Raw genomic sequence first — 16,434 nt, 5'->3', positions numbered from 1 at the left:
AAGGTTCACCAGACGGATTCCCAGGATGGCATATGAGGAGAGACTGTATCGACTGGACCTGTATTCACTGGAGTTTAGAAGGATGAGAGGGGATCTCATAGAAACATATAAAATTCTGACAGGACTGGACAGATCAGATGCAGGAAGAATGTTCCCGATGTTGGGGAAGTCCGAAACCAGAGGACAAAGTCTAAGGATAAGGGGCAAACCATTTAGGACTGAGATGAGGAGAAACTTCTTCACACCTGTGGAATTCCCTACCGCAGAGAGTTGTTGATGCCAGTTCATTGGATATATTCAGGAGGAAGTTAAATATGGCCCTTACGGCTAAAGGGATCAAGGGATATGGAGAGAAAGCAGGAAAAGGGTACTGAGGTGAATGATCAGCCATGTTCTTATTAAATGGTGGTGCAGGCTCGAAGGGCCGAATGGCCTACTCCTGCACCTATTTTCTATGTTTCTATGATTTCTTAACTCTCCGCAAGGGTTTTCTGTGTGGCCACACGCCAGCCTAAGTTAATTTGCAGTAACTATTAGCTGCCCAAAGTGGCCTAAATGGCCAAAATGGGCATAGGTGGCTGGTAACACCCCCTTTTGAAAAAAACTAAAGTAAAAAAATCCCAACATACTCACTTACCCTAGCGCAAATCGAATGTGCAAAATGGGGATTTTTAAGATACACCAGAAAAATCAAGTTACTCAAAAAAAAACCAGAGCAACTCCTGGCCAATTTTGAGCCCAAAATCTTGTATTTTTTCTGTTTCTACATTAGTTTCTTGCTTATATAAACTTGGCTAACTGAGGGTTTTGAAGTGAACATAAATGAGTCATGGGGAGGAACTTGTTTTATTTCTGCGTGGATGAACTGGTTCCAACAGGCTTGATCATCCAAGTCCAGCTAGTAATCTTATGAACCGTAATCATATGGTGTTACTCCAAACAATCAGAAAACAATATCACATGGAGTTGTTACAAGACCCTAGAGGCCATAGCCATTGTTTAAGTAATGAATAAATGTTCGGATCAAGACAGACCATTATTCCTACATGGCCACAAAATGAACAGTAATCTTTCTGTGGCATTTCTTCAAGTCACACAACTGGACATATCAAAAGCAGCTCCTGAATAAAGAAGAAAGATTTGGATTTATATAGCACCTTTCACAACCACCGTACATCTCAAAGTACCAATTAAATACTTTGAGTGTAGTCACTGTTGTCAAGTAGGAAACGCGGCAGCCAATTTGCACACAAGCAAGCTCCCATAAACAGCAATGTGATAATGACCAGATAATTGTTTTTTTGTTATGTTGATTGCGGGATAAATATTGGCCAGGACACCGGGAATAATTCGCCTGCTCTTCGAAATAGTGCCATGAGGTATTTCACGTCCACTTGAGACAGCAGGCGGGATCTTGGTTTAACGTCTCATCCGAAAGACGGCACCTCCGACAGTGCAGTGGTCCCTCTGCACTACACTGGAGTGTCAGCCTAGATTTTTTTTGTGCTCAAGTCCCTGGAGTGGGACTTGAACCCACAACCTTCTGACTCAGAGGCAAGAGTGCTATCCACTAAGCACAAAGAGGATCATAGACTACATTCAAGAAGTTACTGGACTCCGAATAAAGTTACAAGGGTGTTGTGAAGGTAGGGTCATAGGTTTATTTTCCTTGCATTCAACCATAACTATGTATTTAGTTTCCTTCTCTTCACCTTGTCAACCACCATCATATGTACGAGTATTGTGTGCAGTTTTGGTCTCCTAATCTGAGGAAGGACATTCTTGCTATTGAGGGAGTGCAGCGAAGGTTCACCAGACTGATTCCCGGGATGGCAGGACTGACATATGAAGAAAGACTGGATCGACTTGGCTTATATTCACTGGAATTTAGATGAATGAGAGGGGATCTCATAGAAACATAAAATTCTGATGGGATTGGACAGGTTCGATGCAGGAAGAATGTTCCCGATGTTGGGGAAGTCCAGAACTAGGGGTCACAGTCTAAGGATATGGGGTAAGCCATTTAGGACTGAGATAAGGAGAAACTTCTTCACTCAGAGAATTGTGAACCTGCTAATTCTCTACCACAGAAAGTTGTTGAGGCCAGTTCGTTAGATATATTCAAAAGGGAGTTAGATGTGGCCCTTATGGCTAAAGGGATCAAGGGGTATGGAGAGAAAGCAGGAATGGGGTACTGAAGTTGCATGATCAGCTATGATCATATTGAATGGTGGTGCAGGCTCGAAGGGCCAAATGGCCAACTCCTGCACCTACTTTCTATGTTTCTATGTATCATCATTCCCTCCATCATCTTCTTCGACAGCAGCTCCAAAACCCGCAACCTCCACCATTTATAAAGACAAGGGCAGCAGGTGCATGGGAGCACCATCACCTGTAAGTTCCCCTCCAAGCCACACACCATCCTGACTTGGATATGCATCGGCGTTCCTTCATCACTGGATCAAAATCCTGGAACTCCCTACCTAACAGCACTGTGGGAGTACCTTCATCACTTGGACTGCAGTGGCTCACAAAGGTACACCACCACCTTCTAAAGTGCAGCTAGGAATGGGCAATAAATGGCGGCCTTGCTAGTGACACCCATGTCACGAGGATGATTTTTTTCTAAAAATGCCACTTAACAAAAGAAAACAGGACACTCAATTTTGCAACAATGCATTACATCTGGCAATTTTTTTCCCTCATGCCCATCTTCCTAAAGTATAATATGTGGAGAAGTCTGAACTTGAAGAATGACAACTCTTGAGTTCATTTAGATTGCAAGTTTAGTGTTGGTGCCAAGTGGTTGGGTTTTCCCAACAATAAACTTATAAACGGGGTGCCAGGGCCTAAGTAGTCCTTGAAGCTAAGTGAAGTGAGACTATTTTCTCCATGAAGTCTCAGTCTTTTTCATTCTGATGGTTCTGGTGTCAGGTCATGCGGTGACACATGATTCAGATGATATTTAACGATAAATGCAGGAAGAACTGCACACCTGCTCATCTGTGGAAAACGTTAAGAAATAATCCAACTTTCCACATTACATTTTCTTTAAAAAAAACCATAATTAGCTTTGTTTGCCCGAAATAATTAGATAAGGAAATAAGCCCGGACTTGATACAGGCAGGTCAATGAAATAAGAAAGCGCTGTAATAGGTCCTGGATTGTTTATGAGTGCCTGGAGTACTGCGTACAGTTTTGGTCTCCGTATTTGAGGGGGGATATACTTGCATTGGAGGCTGTTCAGAGAAGGTTCACTGGGTTGATTCCGGAGATGAGGGGGTTGACTTATGAGGATAGGTTGAGCCTATACACATTGGAGTTCGGAAGAATGAGAGGTGATCTTATTGAAACATACAAGATAACGAGGGGGCTCAACTAGGTGGATGCAGAGAAGATATTTCCACATAGGGGAAACTAAAACTAGGGGGCATCATCTTAGAATAAGAGGCCGCCCATTTAAAACTGAGGTGAGGACAAATTTTTTCTCTCGGTTGTAAATCTATGGAATTCTCTTCCCCAGAAAGCTGTGGAGTCTGGGTCATTTAATATATTTAAGGCAGAGATAGACAGATTTTTGAGCGACAAGGGGGTAAAGGGTTATGGGAAGCGGGCAGGGAAATGGGGCTAAGTCCATGGTCAGATCAGCCATGATCTTATTGAATGGCGGAGCAGGCTCGCGGGGCCAAATGGCCTACTCCTGTTCCTATTTCTTACGTTCTTATGTTCTTAAATATCCAAGCGACTCTCGCCATTCCCCAATAAATTAACATAAATGCAACAATAGAGGAATGCTGAAGGAAAGCATAGCTGACTGCCATAATAGTTGACATTTGTTTGTGTGAATACTAGATTTATCCTAATATTTACTCCTCGTCAGGAAAGTGATGTATTAGTGTATTTGTAGCCAATACTAACTAACCTCAGCCACACAGCTGCTATTAATCATTGAAGATTAATTACTTACTCTTAAACCCAAGAGGTTTTCTGAAGATGATTTTATTAAACGAGTCAAGGAAATTCAGAAATGCGAGTGGAAAAAGAATCCTGAAGAGCACACAATTTTAAGGTCAGAGTTGGAGAAATGTTGTAATGCAACTCAAAATTTTGTTGTTACACAAGTTAATACGCCACTGGGAACAAATCTGAGCTTTGATGCAGAACCTAAAAGAGTAATGAGGATTACAGAAGATATTCTTAAACTGATTCCTAAGACAGACCCTTTCAAAGACCATGTATTTAAACGTTGCTCTGTTGGAAATGGAGGAGTTCTAACGAACAGCAGCTGTGGAATGGAAATAAATCAGGCTGACTTTGTATTCAGGTGTAATCTTCCCCTTATCATGGATTATATGGATGATGTGGGAACGAAAACAGATATTGTGATAGCCAATCCAAGTATCATTACAAGGAGGTACCAAAGTCTGAATTTAAGGAGAAAACCTTTTATGGACTATATATCTGCCTATAAAAATGCATTTATTTTGCTGCCTGCATTTTCTTATTCAATGAACACGTCACCTTCATTTAAAGTTTCTTACACTCTGCAAGATTTTGGAATGAAACAGAAGGCAATATTTTTAAATCCATCATACATGAAAACTGTCAGTCCATTCTGGAAAGGTAAAGGTGTTAAAGAGAAACGTCTTTCTAGCGGTTTCATTATATTAAGCGCAGCAATGGAGCTGTGTGAGGAAGTATGGGTGTATGGATTCTGGCCCTTCTCTAAAGATGTGCATGGAAACCAGTTCCACCATCATTACTATGACAATATGATGCCAGGTAAAATTCACTCAATGCCAAATGAATTCTACAAACTTCTGCAGCTTCACATGAAAGGCATTGTGAAACTACACGCCGATAAATGTGAATAAATATACGATTGATATACTGCAGGAGACAAACTTTATTAGTTTGTGAATCATCGTACAAAATGTATTTTTATTAATTGATGCATGTTATAAATTGTGTTATTGTGGTGATAATTGTAGAGAGTGTTTTTGGATGATTCCGGTGAGGCGAGGCTTGAGATGCTGATTCAGTTTTCACTGATGTCGGGAAGGATGTGAGAAAGGCCACAAATGAGGCCAGGACCCAGATATGCTGAGTCTCTGCCTTACGGCTGAATACCACATTAGTCTTTTGGAGACATAAACAAGGATTAAACAGGGTCACGGCTGGGGGCATGGACTCACTATGTTAAGGGACCTGGCATTGGGTAACCAGAGATACGCCTAGTGAGACATATTTTGCCAATACCTTTGAATGTGGGGCACATCTGGGGGTTCAAGGCTGTTATCGTGTTCTGAGTTCCTGAAGAGAAACCAAATTTTATTTTTTAATTAAATGCAGCCCCTTATAAATGGGACCACTGAGAGCCTTCTGTTTCCGAGGTGAAGACACCTCTCCCGGCCTGATACTTTTCGGCTACATCCATCCAGCTTGGCTCCATATCCCTTAATAACTTTGTTTAGCAAAAATCTATTGATCTCAGATTTATAATTATTATTTGAGCTAACATCTACTGCTTTTTGTGTGAGAGAGTTCCACACTTCTGGTGTGTGACGGAGTATTTCCTAACCTCTTCTGGCTGGCCTGACTCTGATTTTAGGGTTGTGTTCCCTTGTCCTGGGCTTCCCCACCAGCAGAAAAGGTTTTTTTATCTACCGTAACAATTCCTCTCAAATCCTAAAAATCTCAATCAAGTCACCTTCTATATTCCAGGGAAAACAAGCTTAGTTTATGTAATCTCTCCTCATAATTTAACTGTTGGTGCCCTGGTAACATTCTGGTACAGCTATGGAGAGAACCCAAGCATGGGATTCGTTGCGGATTGTTCTAGCAAATGCAATGTGCCGAATGGCTAACTTGTCTCAGGGACTGGAAAAGTTAGATGCGGGAAGAATGTTTCCGATGTTGGGGAAGTCCAGAACCAGGGGACACAGTCTTGGGATAAGGGGTAGGCCATTTAGGACTGAGATGGGGAGAAACTTCTTCACTCAGAGTTGTTAACTTGTGGAATTCCCTGCCGCAGAGAGTCGATGATGCCAGTTCATTGGATATATTCAAGAGGGAGTTAGATATGGCCCTTACCGCTAAAGGGGTATGGAGAGAAAGCAGGAATGGGGTACTGAGGGAATGATCAGCCATGATCTTATTGAATGGCAGTGCAGGCTCGAAGGGCCGAATGGCCTACTCCTGCACCTATTTTCTATGTTTCTATGTAAGATCTGTCACAATGGGGAAAAAGTACATTGTGACATGGGTTAGTGCCAACAATTGTACTGTGGATATCTTCAGAGTCATGCAGGCATTGGGTTGGAGACAAGATTCAGTTTATTATGTAGAAAGGTTCCTCTGTTCCCACCATATTTATTGAAGGGAATAAAAGGTCCACATGAATCTTACAATGCGTCTCCTTTCCCTCATATCATCTACACTACTGTAGGTATTGCTCTTATATTATTTGATTGACGCTCCTCAAAAGGAGCTCACATGCTACCATCATCATCATCGTCATCATCATCATCAGCGGTCCCTCGAATGAGGATGATTTGCTTTCATTAGTTCACAGGTGTTTCAATGAAGGACACAATGTTCCAGTCCTGAGCTCCAATTGAGGGTGTGGAAGATGCCAATGCATGAATTTTTTGAATTTGTGGTGACCGTTGCACACCAGCCACCACACTGGCTTGACAGAGCTCGGCCTTTATACAGTGGCAAGGTTTAAACAAGACGACTTGAGACCTGCTCTGCTGCACGGACCTAGCGCGCATATATATCGCACTATGCGCTGGCCCGTGCTGCCCCTGGGCTCTCTGCTCTTCTGCCGCACCTCTCTGCTCATTTGCCGCACCTCTGCCACAAACATTCACCGCATCTCCGCCACGATCTCTCGCCGCTCCTCCGCCAAACATTCGCCTCACCTCCGCCGCGATCTCACACCGCTCCTCCGCCACGGTCTCTCACTGCTCCTCCGCTACACAAACAATCACCGCACCTCCACCATGATCTCTCACCACTCCTCCGCCACGATCTCTCGCCGCTCATACGCCACAAACTCCCGCTGCTCATCCGCCCCAACCTTCCCATTCCTCTGTACCTGGGTCCTCCCGATGTTCCTGCTCAGCTCCAAATCGACGATCAGGGTTTTGATAATGTCAGCCAGTTGCCCATCTCAAAATCGTCGCACACTTGGAGCAGCTCACGCCGGAGGTTGAAGTGGTACGCCACTCCAACTCTTTTATAGCCTGACCTGCGGAGGTGTTCTCTTGCAGGTCAGGGGGCCACAATCTCCCAGGCCCGCCACTCCAGCTCTTTTGTAGCCCGACCTGTGGAGGTGTTCTCTCACTTGGAGCGGCGGGCCTGGGACATCGTGGCCCCCCCGACCTGTGAGAGAACACCTCCGCAGGTTGAGCTACAAAAAAGCTGGAGCAGCGGGCCTGGGACATCATGGCCCCCCCGCCCCGCGAGAGAACACGTCCGCAGGTCAGTCTACATGCTACCATACGGTATCACACAAGATAACATCTGCTTGACCAGCATTCATAACACAAGAAAATTAAGTATATTCCAGAAGATTTCACAGTCGAAAGTATATAAATATTTTTAAAACAGACAGACATACATATATACACGGACAAGACACAGACCGTGAAGGATTTTTGAAAATCCTACTGAAGCATATTAAAAATTAAAACAAACACGTGATTTTTTTTTCCCCCTGCACCGGAAAAAATATTTTTCCAAACGATTGAAAAATACCTAAGAGTTTAACGAATAGGAATGTACGAGGTTATGCAAAATGTACCAGGAATCAAAGGGTCGAAGTTTCAGGCAGTGCCGAGAACGGCACAGCCCCGAGCTGGAGGCCTGTTCTACGCGCCCAAAAGTGCGCGGGGGAAAAAAAACAGAGATTCTCCGGCTCCTCGGAGCTCTAACTCAGCTTGGCGCGGTGCGCAGATCACAGCGGGGGGCGGGGCCAGGGCCAGACACTCGCGCCGATTCTGTAAGTAATGGGGGGTGGATCTAATTCAAATGAGGCAACGTCGTGCTGGCAACCCTGCGTGTGCGCGCACGCGCAGTGTGAAACAAACATTGGCACTCGGCCATTTTTAACGGGACTGGAGGAAAAGTGAAGATTTGTCTCTTGGACCTCTGGAAAGGCTTGTGATTTAATTTTTGTGTGTGAGGGAGTGCTTTTAGCAGCACTGTTGCATAAATCACCTGCTGAAATCAGTGAGTTCAGCTTTTCACTGCTAAACTTGCAGAACCGGTGCTGCATTGGTGCATGCAAATTAAGGACTGTGTGTTTTGAGAAATAAGAGTGCCAATTCAACTTTGCAATGGATCAACGTCCGCCAAGAACAAAGAATTTCTTGCATGAGGAAGTGGAGATATTAGTCAACGTAATTGAGCAGAGATGGCAGGAGCTAGATACCAGCAGCAGAGGTCGCATAAAAGTGCCACCAAAAGAAATGAAGAAACACTGGAACCAAGTTGCAGAAGATTACTGCGCAGTGGTGCATACCATGAGATCTGGAAGCCAGTGTAAAAAGAAATGGCAGGACCTTAGTCAAGTAGTTAGTGTAAGTAATATTTCCCATTTTTAATTTAATCGTAATTGTAACCTGGCTATCTGTATGTCCCACCTTGCAGACTGACACACTCTGTAAAAAGTTATAGTTTACTCTTTGCAGAAGCAATTGGCCCACAACAAAAGGGAGGCAACTTGGACAGGAGGCGGCGTGCCCAATCTGCATCCACTGACACCCTTGGAACAAAGGGTAGCTGCTATGATGAGTCGTACATGGAGAAAAGCAATCAGTACAGCACAAGCTGGGCCCGCACGCGAGGAAGAGGGCAAGTCCTGAAAAGGCCTTTTAAATCAACCTGCCACCCGTCCGGCCCGCTCCCTTCCCGTTAAACATTTGACTTTTCTGATGTATTTTGCAGAACATCATGACGATGACGACGACGACAACCCTGAGGATCCTGAGGGTACAGAACAAGAACCAGAACAACCAGATGTGGACGAACCAGACTGGATGATGGCAGCGATGACTGAAATTGTCTGCAGGTGGGAGCTTCCAAATCAACGTTTATGAGCCCCCATCAAGGGGCATCAGAGTTTCAACCCCTAGCATAGGTCTTGGTTCCACCTTCCATGGTTTTGATTCCGATGTTGCGGGTCCCAGTGGTGCTGCTGGTATAATGCAGCATTCTACAGTCAGTGCACTACCGTCCCAGCCTGCGCCTCCCTCTTGCATAGGTTCTGGTTCCACCTACTATGGTTTTGATTCCGACGCTGCGGGTCCCAGTGCTGCTGCTGATATCATGGAGCAGTTTACACCCATTCGTCCAACATCCCAGCCCACGGCTCGCACTCGAGTGTTGTCGTCTGGAACACTGAGTGCCCCACCGTTCCAGCCCGAGCCTCTCCCTCTAGTTCTGCCGTCTGCAACACAGAGCGTCTCACAGTCCCAGCCCGTCCCACAGTCCCAGCCCGCTCCTCCCTGTGTAGTGGTGCCGCTTGCAACACAGAGCGTCCCACCGTCCGTGCCCGTGCCTCCCAGTGTAGTGGTGGCACGAGGCAGACGAGAAGGAGATTGGAGACATGCTCTCCTGAGATGCAGCGTGCAACAGGTGCGGATCAGGTTGTGGCATTGAGTATGGAGACCAATGAGCTTACCCGATCACTCATCGGTGGCGTCAGTGCAGTGGGTGAAGAGTTGACGGTCCTGACGGGAGAAATAGCAGTAATGACACGGGAACTTAGGGAGGGAATGCCCGAGGGAGTGCAATCGACGGCACAGACCATCAGGGAGGGCATGCAAGTGACGGCACAGGCCGTCAGGGAGGGCCTGGTTGAGGTACCTGCTGCAATAAGGGCACACAGCCCGACCAATCAAATGACACCCCAATTAAGAAGTGAACATTCAGAGATATGGATGAGACTTGGTTGCAGCCTTTCTTTGCTGCTTCTGTTCTTGATGTAGCTGTAGTAGCGTTTTTCAAATTGAAATTGTTTTGTAAGTTTTGTAACTTTACAACTTAAGTGATCTTATGGTTTTTAAAGTGGTCTTATAGTGCAAATGCTCTCACATTTTGTATCTTAATTAATTTTGCACCGAAAAAGTGATCCTGAAGTTTAAGTGTTCTTCAGAGTGTAAGATTTTTCACATTGCGATTGTTTTGTAACTTTACAAGTTTATAAGTGATCTTAAAGTTTTTAAGTGATCTTCAAGAGTCATATTAAAAAGTATAGTTTGATACAACAAATATTTTATTAGTGACGTTAACTTTCAATAAAATATTTTTTCATTAAAACTGTTTCATGTTCCATTAATACAACACAACGTAGGAACAGCTGCAAAGAATAAACATGTCCATACGCAAAAGTGGTCGCAGAGCTCTCAGGCATCAGTAGTTGAAGCGTTCACGGATGAACTACTGGCGCAAGGCTCGAGCAATCGTTAAAGGGGCACGATGGACGGCCCTCCTCCGACCTCGTGCTCCGGCATCAGGCACTTGCATGCTTTCCTGATCGTCGTCATCATCCACATCCTGTTGTTCCGTAATATCATCATGCACTGGACCCTCACGTCGGTCTTCTGGTTCCACTACCAGCTCCTGCTGCCTCATGATGGCTAAGTTATGAAGTATGCAGCACACAACAGTGAAGTGACTGACAATCTGAGGAGAGTATAGCAACTGTCCTCCAGAATGGTCCAGGCATCGGAATCGCTGTTTCAATATGCCAATGGTCCTCTCAATGATGCTGCGCGTCGCAATGTGCGCCATGTTGTATCGACGGTCAGCTTCTGTCCATGTCACGCATAGGGGCGTCATGAGCCAGGTGGTCAGGCTGTACCCTTTGTCTCCCAGTAGCCAGCTCTGCCCTTCTCGCTGCTGCTCATACATGTCAGATATAACGCTGTCGCGTAGGATAACCGCATCGTGGGTGCTGCCAGGGCATCTGGCATCGACTGACATGATGCGCTGCTTGTTATCACACACGAGCTGCACATTGATAGAGTGGAAACCTTTCCTATTTCGGTACTGCTCAGAATCCGTCACAGGTGCTTGCAAGGCTATGTGGGTACAATCAATGCAGCCCTGTACCTTTGGGAAGCCGGCAATCCTGAAGAAGCCACCAGCCCTCTCATGGATCGGTTGTGCGGTCATTGGGAAATTGATGGAAAGTCATTCCTTCGCGCACACAGTGCAGCCGTGACCTGGTAAATGCAGGCATGTATTGCATGTTGAGATCTCTCCAGTTGTAGCCTGAAACGATCCCGAGGCATAGAAAGAAAGTGCAGCTGTTACCTTCACTGCAACAGACAGGGCAGTTGGCGTTCTGCTTCTGGGCTGCAAATCTGCTCTCAGCATATCACAGATCTCAGTGACAACTTCTCTGCGAAAACGCAGCCTTTTCACACAATCAGCCTTGCTCATGTCCAGGTACGAGCGCCTGGCTCGATATTGTCGACATGGGTAAGGTCTACAGGCTACGACGTTCCTGGTGCGGTGTGCTCTAATCAATTCTCTCCTATGCAGTGAATTGATGGCGAACATTGCATAATACGTGGTGTTGACAATGCAGCACCCATTCTGCAAATTTAAGTATAAAACTGTATGTGGCTGCCTCTCCCTGGCCAAATGGCCTCAGTCCCCTCACAGCTCGAAGGCTGCTGCCGTATCTTCGGCTGCCGTCAAGCCACTGACGCCGCCCCTATCGCGTGGCCGAATGGCCTCACCCCCCCCTTCGAAAGCTGCGTGCGTGCTGCTTCCTCAGCTGCCGGAAGGAAGGCCTGCCTGAAACACCGCAGCTCGAAGGCTGCTTGCTGCCGCTGTTGGGGCTGGCGTCGACACTGACGCCACCCCCTGCCTGTCTCCAACATGAAAGGCTTGCCTGAAGCACAGCAGCTCGAAGGTTGCTGCTGTTTCACACAGGTAGGAACATGGATTATTTAATCTTTTCTTTGCTTATAAATTTTTATTCAGGTTGAATTTATTTGGATAATATTTGGATAAGTATGACTGCTGAATGATTGTAGAATTTAATGACTTCCCTCCTCCCCCCCACTCGTTCCCTACGCCTGATTTTCTAAGTGTAGACAAGGTTTTTTCGAGCGTACAAAAATCTTCACTTACTCCATTCTAAGTTAGTTTGGAGTAAGTTTTCAGTGCCTAAACTTTGAAAACAGGTGTAAGTGGTCGGACACGGCCCGTTTTGAAAAAAAAAATTCTGTTCCAAAGTGAAACTGTTCTAACTGACTAGAACTGGAGCAAACTAAATGCCGAGAATTGCAATTTCTAAGATACTCCATTCGAAACCAGTTGCTCCAAAAAAACAGGAGCAACTCAGGCTGAAACTTGGCCCCAAAATGTTCAAAGAAACCTGACCTTCCAAAAACTACCTTTGGCTCTGGGTTGGGAGAAAACCACATTATTCTCAATGATCAGACAGCAAAAATGTTTTCAGCAACATATTCCTGACCACAGCTGTTAAACATCAGGCCAAATGTTCCACAGCTTAAGTAGCGACAGAGCTTGCCTGTCTCCAGCCTTGAAATCGTGCTATTAAATAATTTTATTTCCAATTTTCTGATTGTCAAAGCCCAGGGAATAACCCCACACATAGGTAGTGTAACTGTGGGAGCTCATTAAGTGGATGAATGCTATGAAATTTATTTTCTCTAGTTATCCAATAATATTCATAACATTGGACCAATAATCAGCATCTTGTACTTCATAGCGACCAATCAGAAAATATGTTGTTCACTTGAATTACATAGAAAATAGGTGCAGGAGTAGGCCATTCAGCCCTTCGAGCCTGCACCACCATTCAACAAGATCATGGCTGATCATGCAACTTCAGTACCCTATTCCTGCTTTCTCTCCATACCCCTTGATCCCTTTAGCTGTAAGGGCCACATCTAACTCCCTTTTGAACATATCCAACGAACTAGCCTCAACAACTTTGTGGTAGAGAATTCCACAGGTTCACAATTCTCTGAGTGAAGAAGTTTCTCCTCATCTCAGTTCTAAATGACTTACCCTTATCCTTAGACTGTGACCCTTGGTTCTGGACTTCCCCAACATAGGGAACATTCTTCCTGCATCGAACCTGTCCAATCCCGTCAGAATTTTATATGTTTCTATGGGATCTCCTCTCATTCTTCTAAATTCCATTGAATATAAGTCTCGTTGATCCAGTCTTTCTTCATATGTCAGTCCTGCCATCCCAGGAATCAGTCTAGTGAACCTTCACTGCACTCCCTCAATAGCAAGAATGTCCTTCCTCAGATTAGGAGACCAAAACTGTACACAATATTCAAGGTGTGGCCTCACCAAGGCCCTGTACAACTGCAGTAAGACCTCCCTGCTCCAATACTCAAATCCTCTCGCGATGAAGGCCAACATGCCATTTGCCTTCTTCACCGCCTGCTGAACCAACTTTCAATGACTGATGTACCATGACACCCAGTCTCGTTAAACCTCCTCTTTTCCTAATCTGTCACCATTCAGATAATATTCTGCCTTCCTGTTTTTGCCACCAAAGTGGATAACCTCACATTTATCTACATTATACTGCATCTGCCATGCATTTGCCTACTCACCTAACCTGTCCAAGTCACCCTGCAGCCTCTTAGCATCCTCCTCACAGCCCACACTGCCAACCAGCTAAGTGTCACTTGCAAACTTGGAGATATTACATTCAATTCCTTCATCTAAATCATTAATGTTTATATTGTAAATAGCTGGGGTCCCACCACTGAACCTTGCGGTATCCCACTAGTCACTGCCTGCCATTCTGAAAAGGACCTGTTTATTCCTACTCTTTGCTTCCTGTCTGCCAACCAGTTCTCGATTCACATCAATACATTACCCCCAATACCATGTGCTTTCATTTTGCACACTAATCTCATGTGTGGGACCTTGTCAAAAGCCTTTTGAATGTCCAAATACACCACATCCACTGGTTCTCCCTTATCCACTCCACTCAAAAAATTCTAGAAGATTTGTCAAGCATGATTTCCCTTTCAGAAATCCATGCTGACTTGGGTCGATCCTGTCACTGCTTTACAAATGCGCTGCTATTACATCTTTAATAATTGATTCCAACATTTTCCCCACTACCGATGTCAGGCTAATTCCCTGTTTTCTCTCTCCCTCCTTCTTTAAAAAGTGGGGTTACATTAGGTACCCTCCAATCCATAGGAACTAATCCAGAGTCTATAGAATGTTGGAAAATGACCACCAGTGCATCCACTATTTCTAGGGCCACTTCCTTAAGTACTCTGGGATGCAAAGTATCAGGCCCTAGGGATTTATCGGCCTTCAGTCCCATCAATTTCCCCAACACAATTTGCTGACTAATAAAGGATTTCCTTCAGTTCCTCTTTCTCGCTAGACCCTCGGTCCCCTAGTATTTCTGGAAGGTTATTTGTGACTTTATTAGTGAAGGCAGAACCAAAGTATTTGTTCAATTGGTCTGCCATTTCTTTGCTCTCCATTATAAATTCACCTGATTCTGACTAATCTAATCTTTTTCTCTTCACATATCTATAGAAGCTTTTGCAGTTAGTTTTTATGTTCCCTGCAAGCTTACTCTCCTACTCTATTTCCCCCCTCCTAATTAAACCCTTTGTCTCCTCTGCTGAATTCTAAATTTCTCCCAGTCCTCAGGTTTGCTGCTTTTTCTAGCCAATGTATGTGCCTCTTCCTTGGATTATCGCTAATTTCCCTGGTTAGCCACAGTTGAGCCTCCTTCCCCGTTTTATTTTTACGCCATCGGGTTGCGTGTACTGTTTTCTTTCCAATTTTCTAAACCATTCACACGTCACTTTTCAAAAAGTTAATTTGTGTAAATACATAGCACAGTTTCGACGGATAAACAATATTAACAGGAACGATAGTTGTGGTACTGGATTAGCAATCTAGAGGTCGTGGATTCAAATCCACCATGACAAATTGTGAAACTGAAGTCAATAAATCTTTTTTTTTTTAAAATCACAAAAGCTTCTGAACTGTCATAAAAGCCCAACTGGTTCACTAATATCCTTCATGGAAGTGTGCCTTTAAAGTGGCCTAATTAAGGACCTATCAGCAAAGAATCTGATATATCAGAGATGAGCAAAGCAAGTTCAGCCAAGTCAAACCAGCAAGTTCCTCCTCATTCGCTGGTGCCCAAGTTGGGAGAGATTTCCCATAGATTGGTTAAGCAACAGCCTGACATAGTCATACTCAGAGAATCATATCGATCAGTCAACATCCTGGACTCTTCCATCACCATTCCTGGCAACAGGACAAACCCATCAGAGTTGGAGGTACACTTGTGCAGTCAGGTGGGAATGGGTGGAAAATAAAAGCAAGGAGATTTTACTTCGGCTACTGTGAGAATATTGAATGCAGTTTTTGCTATTGTATCATAGGACAGATATAAAAATAATAGAAAAGGGTAGCGCAGATGCATTGGGTTACAGTTATAAAGGGATTATGCAAGTTAGGGCTTTTTTCAGTTCAGCTAAGAAGGTTAAGGGTCTTTCAGGGTTATGAAAGGGCATTAAACGATTGCTTCCAAAGGTCAGCGAGACAGTAATAAGGTATAAATTTACGAGAATTACAAAAAATTACAGGGGAGCTTAGAAACTAGGCTATAAATTGTGTAGCGTCCCACGTGGGGTGATTACTTTTGCGCTAGTGCAAAAGTAATCACCCCACTTCCAGGAAGGAAGTGGAGCGCTAAATCAAGCGCTACCGCTTCTCTAGGAGCGCTAAAGCCGGCAAGAGGGGCGGTAGCAGTGCAGCAATGCACAATCTCGAGTGCAGCGCTGCCAGGGTCCGAGGCTCCTTCCCTCCCTTAAAGGGAAGGGCCAATGCTGCAGGCTCTGCATTACAACGATGCCCCTTGTTGCCAATGGCAGCCACGATCCGCGACGATCAAGGATTCAGTGTCGGGCTGATCAATACATGGCTGCAAACAAATTTTTAAGTTACCAGAGTGGTATTACCTTTAAATACCGCTCCCTGAGCAGCCAGCCTCCCTTACAATGCCTCCTGCAGCTGCCAGTGTTGACACCCGGTGATGCTACAAGAGGCGTAACTGAAGTTCACAGTCGGGGCGCTGTACAGCCGGATGACGTCACGATCTCCAGGGCACAGGAGATTGTGGCGCTAGGGGTTACCGCTGGCGCAAACCTCCACGGAAATGTCGCAAGCGTTGGTACTCTCGCAGAGCCGGTAGCGCCCCGTTACTGCCCCTGAAGCGCTAACGGGAGGCACAAAGGAGGCCAAATTCTCTTCCAATGTCTTTACAGGGGGTGTGAGAATGTGAAATTCTCTGTCAGAAACTGTGTTGGAAAAGGATTATTAAAGGTTTCGAGAGAGTGGAATTATACTAGGTGGCTCATGTAAAATAAAACACCA

General features: G+C 45.0%; 1 protein-coding gene and 1 pseudogene across 5 annotated transcripts in view; one reads left to right on the top strand and one right to left on the bottom strand.

The window, feature by feature from the left end:
- LOC139269166 (alpha-2,8-sialyltransferase 8F pseudogene) overlaps positions 1-4,874 on the top strand; it is a 52,352-nt pseudogene extending 47,478 nt beyond the window's left edge.
- The window catches only part of ralgps2 (Ral GEF with PH domain and SH3 binding motif 2), a 641,885-nt gene that overhangs the window by 452,275 nt on the left and 173,176 nt on the right, over positions 1-16,434 (bottom strand). The window lies entirely within an intron of this gene.

The sequence above is a fragment of the Pristiophorus japonicus genome, chromosome 8, assembly GCF_044704955.1.
Source record: "Pristiophorus japonicus isolate sPriJap1 chromosome 8, sPriJap1.hap1, whole genome shotgun sequence".
Lineage (NCBI taxonomy): Eukaryota > Metazoa > Chordata > Chondrichthyes > Pristiophoridae > Pristiophorus > Pristiophorus japonicus.
This window is presented reverse-complemented; position numbering and strand designations above follow the sequence as displayed.